Genomic DNA, 9,000 nt, shown 5'->3' on the forward strand with positions numbered 1-9,000 from the left:
ATAATGCACCACCATTTATTTATTTATCAAATTTATATGCAACCTTTCTTGCCTAAGTGAGTCTGCATGGTTTACAAATAAAAGTCATACAGTCATATAAAAGAAACATAGAAACAAAGTGAAAACAGAAGTAAAAAGAGGTTAAAAAGTTATAAATTTTAAAAGGCAGAGTGTCATCAAGCCACCAATCAATCCTCAGGATTACATGTCACTCTTAGATCTCCAGGTCAGTGGCAGAATTAGATCTTGATGCTCTTCGGGCAGGCTAGCATCTAATCTGAGAACAAGATATTCCATAGGGCAACAGCAGAAAAGGCGCCTTTCCTAAACACTGCCAATCAAAATTCTTTAATCTACAGGATCCAGAATATATCCTCCTGGCTTGATTGGGAGGAGTGAATTGTTGTAATTGGGACAAGATTTTATTTATTTATTTTTTTATTTTAATCCCATTTATATCCCGCCCTTCTCCGAAGACTCAGGGCGGCTTACAATTTAAGCACAAACCAATGTGCTTAGCAATAGCCTTCATTCTATGTATATGCCTGCTTATTATTAGGGCTTTCGCCCCCCCCCCAAAGCGGCATTATTACAAAGTCAGCTTATTGCCCCCAACAATCTGGGTCCTCATTTTACCTACCTCGGAAGGATGGAAGGCTGAGTCAAACTTGAGCCTGGTGGGATGCGAACCTGCACTAATTTCAGGCAGCTGGTGTTACTTAAGGAGGCATTAGCCCACTGCTCCACCAAGGCTCCTATAAGATGGTTCCACAGTTAATCTGGTCCCACGCTATTTAGGGCTTAAAAGGTAACCACCACTTTGAATTGGACCTGGAAGCAAACTGGCATTGAATGCAACTCATATAGCAGGGATGTTACATTTGCAATCCTAGGGGTGCCCCACATTGCTTACAATGCCGCATTCTGCACCGGCTGCAGCTTCTGGATATTCTTCAAGGGTAGCCCCCTGTAGAGCACGTTGCAGTGGTCCATCCGAAAGATTATAAAGGCATGAGTGACTGAAGAAGAGCTGCTTGATACAGCAAGGGACATAACTAGCAGATTGTCTCATTAATATTCTTCATTCTTATTTCTCAGATTCAGGAAACTTTTAATTTTGCAAAGTAGATAAACATTAGAAAGGAAAATCTTTTGCAGTTTATTGCCAAACTGAAAGTCTGCATCAGGTTATGTGAGAACAGCATCACACTCAAATAGTTAAAATGCTTAGGTAAAATTGTTGGGCTTTCTCTTTTTCCTTTGCTAGAGTTTTAGTGCAATGTATGTATTTATTGAAAGTGCTAAATATTAGCTAAAACTATCTTTTCCATAGCTTCTCAGAATTTAGTCTCACTTGCTTTTAATAAATGCTTTACTACTGTAAGATTAAAATGTTAGTATTTGTTCAGATCTGAGTATTCACATTTATTTCTAAGTAAAACTTAAATATTTCTTAGTAACATAAAGTGGAGACAAAATAGGGGAATGGAAAAGGATTTGTACTTAAACTAGGCTTTTGTACATACTCATACACAACAATAAGTATTTACTAAATCCAGTGGATTGTTTTTAGAAAGTAGTTTGGAATGGGTTGAAAAATCAGAAGAATTTAAAATATTTTGAGTCTTATACAGATAGTCCTCAACTTACAACCATAATTGTGCCCAAAATTTGTGTTGCTGTGAGAAATTTGTTAAGTGAGTTTTGCCCCCTTATATGACTTTTCTTGCCACATTGTTAAGTGAATCACTGCAGTTGTTGAATTAGTTGTTGTTGTTAAGTGAATCTGGCTTCCCCATTGACTTTGCTTGTTAGAACAAGGGTCCCTAACCCCTGGTCCGTGGACCGGCACCAGACTGCAGCATGCCAGAAACTGGGCTGCACAAACAAGCAAAACTCCATCCGCGGGATGCAGACAGTACATGAAACCATGCCTCCTCCGGTCTGCAGAAAAACCTCTGTCCACGGAACCGGTCCCGGTGCTCAAAAGGTTGGGGACCTCTGTGTTAGAAGATTGCAAAAGGTGATCACATGACCCCAGGGCACTGCAACCATCATAAATGTGAGCCAGTTGCCAAGCATCCAAATGTAAATCATAAGACTATGAGGTTGCTGCAACAGTCATAAGTGTGAAAAATGGTCATAAGCCACTTTTTTCAGTTGTAACTTCGAACTGTCACTAAGTGAGCTGTTCTAAGTCCATGTTGGTCATCATGTTGTGTCCTTATTCTTCTACCTTCTTTATAGCCCATGATATTTTTACTGTAAATATGTAATATTGCAAGAAATTAATTTATATGGAGATGCCAGTAATCCATGATTATCATTCATACCTGAGTAAAATTCATTGCAGTATTGTAATGTTCATAATTGTCCTGGTGGGACTCCATATTGATTTTCAGTTATCTTTTTTGCAAGAGCAGATTCAGTTGCTTCATGGAAATACAAGACTCAACATCTGTAGATAGCAAGAACTTAAAAGAAAGGAATTCTTGCAGAACATTTATAATGGATTTCAGTACTTTCACTAAGGAGACTTACTTAGATGGATTGGAGAATTTCTTCCAAATCTAATCTCTGTCTTCATCAGTGAAGGAATTCATTTCTGTTGATATCTGTGTGTACTTTAAATATAACTGTTCCAGTTACATAAAATTCAACCAAAACTTTAAATGAGATTAATCAATGCAGAAAAATATATTGCCGTAGAGAAAATATAAGCATCTGGGGAATCCCTCATGCTCTCCTATTGCAGTCTCTTGTTAAATAACTCATCCAACTTCTATTTGAGGTTCTGTGATTTCAGAGTTCAATAGCTTTCTCCAACTAATCATCCCGGGAGATAAACTGCCAATAACGGATAATTAAGTTGCATGGGGCTCTATTAAAACTTTACGAGACAATATTTTTGAGATCTATACTTGCAAATTAGCTGCAGTGGGCATTGTTAAGAAGATACTGTTTGCATAAGAAATAAACAGGAGAAGGATGTAGATTAAACATATTCTCCATTGGCTGAAAATTGCAGCAAATTCATTTTAATCCATTCCAAAATTAGAAACAGAGCCCTGAGCATTCATTAAGGATGCAGTTGCTCATCAGACAGATGCATCAGGGCAGAACTCCAGAGACAAACTGCCTTTCTCGCAGACGAGATGATTCACTTAATAATAAAGTGCAGAAGAAATTGAAAACCAGTAAAAACTTTTTCTGAACTAAATAAAAGAGCTAGTGCTTGAAAAGACTGATATTCATATCATATACACCTATAAATAAATACACACCATATATTTAGTATTTTTCTTCATTACTGAAATTATTTCATTGAAATATAAATATTATAGGTTAATGCTACTGTTTGTCCCTGGAGAAAATTTTTCAAGTATGCTTCATTCAAGTCAAATATTTGGTACTGATAATGGATGCTGTAATATGTGCTAATAAAATCATAAAATATTTTTATTCTCCTGCATATATAATTATATGCAGAATTAGTCCATAGGGTTAAATTATTTCAAATCAGAAGATTAATGTTTAAATATATTATAAAATACCAGCTATTTTGGTAACAGTAATTGCCCTCAGTTTGAAGGCATGATGAAATATAATTAGGACATTCAATATTCTATTTAAATGCAGGTACTCTGGAAAATTAGAGAACTGTATAGGTTCTTGGGAATCCTTCACAAGCTATATTTTAGGATATGATCAACATGTTTTAAATACATAAAGTCAAATACAATATTTGGAGAATCATTTGTTTTAGTCTTAAGTTAATATCTATGCTTATTGGTTTATTTGTTTGTTACATTTATATTCTACCCATTCCTAAGATTTGAGCAATCAACAACATCAACATAATATGATATAAACAAGTTCTTCTAAATAAATAAGTGCATCTAAAATGGCAAAATCAGAAAAGGTACAGATTTAATCCATTGTTCTGAGCTGTCATATTTCTTTCTCATAAACTATTTTTATTTTTTCTATGCAACATAATTATGACTTCCCAAAGGAAGACAAAGATTGTCCTGGAGCAAAAATTGGATTTTGAAACAAGACACAACATATATTGGTGCCTTCAAAATGTGGTGTTGGAAAAACTGAGAATACCATAAAGCAGACATGTCAAACACAAGGCCCAGGGGTCGGATCCGGCCCACAAAGTGGTTTCATGTGGCCCACGAAGCCATCCTGGAAACAGTGAGGAAACGGCCCCCATTGCCTTGGCCCTGGCCCAGAGACCCTCCTTCTGCCAGAGACCCTCAGATCTGTCCCACTCCTGCCCAGGCCCCCATAGGCACCCTTGATGCAAACGATGTATAGCTGGCCATGTCCACCCAGTAGGCCATACGCACTCTAGCCATGCCCACCCTGGCCATACCCACCCGGCCCCATGAGGGCAACCGCAATACTGATGCGGCCCTCAATGAAATTGAGTTTGACACCCCTGCCATAAAGAATCAAGAAAACCAATAGATCATTGAACAACCAACCCAAAATTCTCACTTGAAGCACAGATAACCAAGTTCAAATTATTGTACATTGGGCACATTATGAGAAGATCTAGTCTAGTGTAACTCTCTGAAGAAGGTTCTAATGCTGGGAAAAGTGAAAGGAAAACAGAGAAGGACAACCAGTGGCACAGTGGATAAACTCAGTTATAAAAATGTCAAAACATTGCTCATGCTACTACATTCTGGACCACCTACACCTTCAGGATTCTATTTATTTATTAAATTTATACAACTAACCATTCCAAATACATGCTTTGATAAATAACATACAGAAGCCAAGAAAAAAAACCATAATTAATATAATGGTGATATCGGCTGAATCAAACAGCCAAAGCCATAGCTCAGAACAAAACTAGGCCTTCAATGCCTTACAGAAATTCAGCAGAGTTGGGTCAAATCCATCTTTGGAGGAATTATATTTCAGAGGGCAGGCATCATGACAAAAAAAGCTTTCCTGACTCTCATAGATTGACTAACTGATAGGATCCAAACCATGTCCCTCTTGCTGATTCCTACATTATGTGTAAAAAACCCAACAACAAGGGAGAGACTGCACCATAAGAAACTGGAGCTTTAAAATTCACTACTGGCACCTTGAATTGCACCCAAAACACACTGGCTATGATATAAGTAATGGTGTATAAAGCTTCCTGGTCCAGGAATGGGTGCAACTGGTACCAACATATAGCTGGATAACAGCTCGCCTATCCACAGCTGACATCTTTTACTCTATGCCATATAGAGCATAGTAATCCAAACAGGAGATGAATTAAGATATAAGTACCATGAACAGGCCCCCCGCTCCAACAATAGGCACAGTTGGTGCAGAAGATGAACCTGTGCAAAAACTCCACATCTCCACAGCTGCCATTTGCTTTTCATAAAAGAGTTTCAGTTCAAGAGTTCATCAAAAGTGTGCACCAAATCTCTGTACCCACATACTGACTTCATTAAACCTTATTGCAAATGTGACCAATACCAACTCAATATTGTAACCCATCCTGAAACATGATTGGAATAGATCCAAATAATCCATTTCCTATAGGATCCTGGAGCTGTTGGCTGGCCATTTTCTTAACAATCTTTCCTAAAAAGGAAAAGTTGTAGACTATAGGAAAGTTGTCCACAATTGCTTGGTCCTTCTTAAGGCAGAGGCACATCACCTCTCCATTAGAGCTGAATTCATACATAACAGATCTAGCCTTAGGTAGTAGAAGGATTCATCTCCAGGACAAGTCATCTTCTGGTATTCAGCACATGTCTTCAGGTAATTATTAATTGCATATATGGCTTTCCAAATCCATTAATAAACCTTCATCAATCTAATATGGCCCACTTCTTTTTAGATTCACAAGCCAGCCTTTCTAAGAAATCAAATTATAAATTAGCCAAAGGTGTCTGGATCCATTTTAATTGCCAGCAATTATCTTGTTCTCCTATTTTTGTTTTTTCCCAGAGTCCTCTTTATTTCTTTTTAAGACCCCACCTCTAAAGGCAACCAATCCATGTTCCCTTTTCTCTCTCTTATGATAACATGATCAGGTCTATGGAAGCAAAAGCTGGACTTTGGAAAAGTGAATAGGAAAAGTTTTTGAATTTCAGTGTTGGAGAAGACTCCTGAAAATATCATGAACAAAACAATTGGATCATCAAATAAATCAACCCAACCGGCCAGCCTCAAATTATCCTACTTTAGATATATTATGGAAAGGCTCAGTTCTATAAAGAAGACTCAAAAGCAGGAAAAGATAAAAGGAAAGAGAACAGGACAACCAGCAACATGTTGGATGGACTCCATTACAGCGGTTTTAGGTGCATTGTTGGAAGATTTGAAAGACCAGGTTAGGGACAACTAACCTGGTCAAATCTATCTATGTGGTAGTTAAGAGTCAATACGAATGTAATGGCGCATAACACTGGACAACAAAGATTTTTCTTCCTGTAAACTTTAAGGTATATTGTATAGATTTTTGGCTGCTAATCACAAAATAACCTGTAATTTAACCTATTGCCTACTGTTTTGTAAAAAAAATGTCTTTTTTACAGTAATACCTATTGGTTATGCTGCACACATGAAAGAAACATAGGAAAATGTGGAACTGTTGTTGAAGCATATCCAGTACACCAAGTACAACTGAAATATCTGTGGTTTTGCTGCTTGGATATAGGAAATACTGTTGTTACACATGCAAACACAGCTCTCTTTACATTACAAAGAAATAATCACTCTGAAAGAATTTCATTCCATGATAGAAAATCATAGCACATAAACCACTTATTGACCAGACCAATATATTTTTGCCTCCACTTTACATAAAACCCAGACTGATGAAAAGAATTGTGTAAATCATGAACAATGAAAGTCAAGATTTTTGTTATTTGAGACAGATGTTTCCAAGAATAACTGATGCCAAGATTGAAGATGGTAATCTTTTTTGCAAATTACTTGAGAGAATGAGTGAGCATTGATTCACAAAGTAAATATGTGGAAGAATGTAGAACACAGAATCATAGGGCGGGAAGGAACCTCAGAGGACTTCTAGTGCAAATCCCTACTTAAGGCAGTAGTCCTTACACCACAATTCCAGGAGAGAAGCTGTTCCATTGATTAATTATTCTCACTGTCAAAAAAAATTCTCCTTACTTCTAGCTTGGAAGATTGAATGGAAAAAAAGATATCTGAAAAAATAAGTTATTTAGCAACTTTTCAAATAGCAGTGAGTAGTTTAAAAAAGTAAAGGCAGTGAAGTTAGATACAGAAATGGGGAATCATGATACGTATATTATGAAAAATACGTTGGTTCCATGTTTGAAATAATATATTGTGGCTTGAGGGTTCAGCTGTTTTCATTCTAGAGAGGTCATGATCCAGCTGAAATAAAACCAAAGATTTCTGGATATAGATTGAAATAAATCCCTGATAGGACCTATGTTTTCTATATGGCCAATAGACCAGCCCATCAATCAGTTGTACTAGTGACTTCATTTCTGTTCTCTGGGCTGACACCATAGCATTTAAATGCAAAATTTAACCGGTCCATCCACCTCCTCTCTTGATCATCTCTTTTCCTTCCCTTCACTGTTTCAAATGCCGTTTGTTGCTGGTGATTTTGTCTTTTTCTTTCTGTAACCCACCCAAAATACCTGTATCTGGAAGAAGCATTTTCTAAATCCTTGCCCAGATCCAAAATGCGGGTTTTGTATCTGGGTAGAAAGTGGGACACAGATACTTTGTCTCTGCACAGAAAGGCCAAACCAGGTTGCTACATACATTGAATGGGTTATCCACTGAACATTTTGCACATCCCTAATAAAAAGGAATGGAAAGTGAACAGTTTTGGTACAAACTAGAGTTTCTACTTATAGAGTTTTTATTTATTTTACTAATTTCATGCTCTTGATATTTATTTATTATTTATTTTATTTATTAATTTAATTTGTATACCGCCCTTCTCCCGAAGGACTCAGGGCGGTGAACAGGGCAATACATAAAAACAAGATACAAAAATTAAAAATTATTAAAAAGTAATTAAACAGTGCCCGTAATAAATTAATACAGATTAACAGTTAAAATCCATTTATAAAATCCAACCCCGTCCCATCAGGCCAGGCCAGCTTGTTCAAAGAGATGGGTTTTAAGATCGCGCCGGAAGGAGCGGAGATCGGGCGCCATCCGGAGCTCGACTGGAAGATGGTTCCAAAGATCCGGTGCACCCACAGAGAACACCCTCCCCCTGGGGGCCACCAGTCGGCATTCTTTGACCGGTGGCACCCTGAGGAGGCCTCTCTGTGGGAGCGTACTGGGCGGAGGGAAGTTGACGCCGGCCGCAGGTGCTCCCCAAGGTATTCCGGACCCATGCCATGTAGGGCTTTGTAGGTCATTACTAACACCTTGAACCTCACCCGGAAGACAACTGGAAGCCAATGCAGCTCGCGGAGCAAAGGTGTGACATGGGAGTGGGATTTTTCCTAATAAAAATAATAAACTCCCAACACAACTCTCGCGGCTGCATTCTGTACCAGTTGGAGCCTCCGAGTGGTCTTCAAGGGTAGCCCCATGTAGAGGGCATTGCAGTAGTCAAGACGAGAGGTCACGAGCGCATGAGTGACCGTACGTAAGGCATCCCGGTCTAGATAGGGCCGCAACTGGTGCACCAGGCGAACCTGGGCGAAGGCCCCCCTAGTCTCTGGTTTACCATTTTTTACTCTTTTTTCTACACTTTTCATAATGTCACTCACTCCAAAGTATATAGCATTATGAATATATATATATACATACATATATATATATATATATATATATATATATATATATATATATATATACACATCATTCAAGCCACTCTGGGAAAATAAAACTTTGCTGTGCAGAAGATATAATACTAGCAATCATAAGATGTCATGTTACAAATATCTTTTTTCTCTGCTTTAAGAATTTTTCTGAAAATAAACAATGTGAAAGAATTGGCAGGGAAAATGCATG

The sequence above is a fragment of the Vipera ursinii genome, assembly GCF_947247035.1.
Source record: "Vipera ursinii genome assembly, chromosome: 4".
NCBI classification, from domain to species: domain Eukaryota; kingdom Metazoa; phylum Chordata; class Lepidosauria; order Squamata; family Viperidae; genus Vipera; species Vipera ursinii.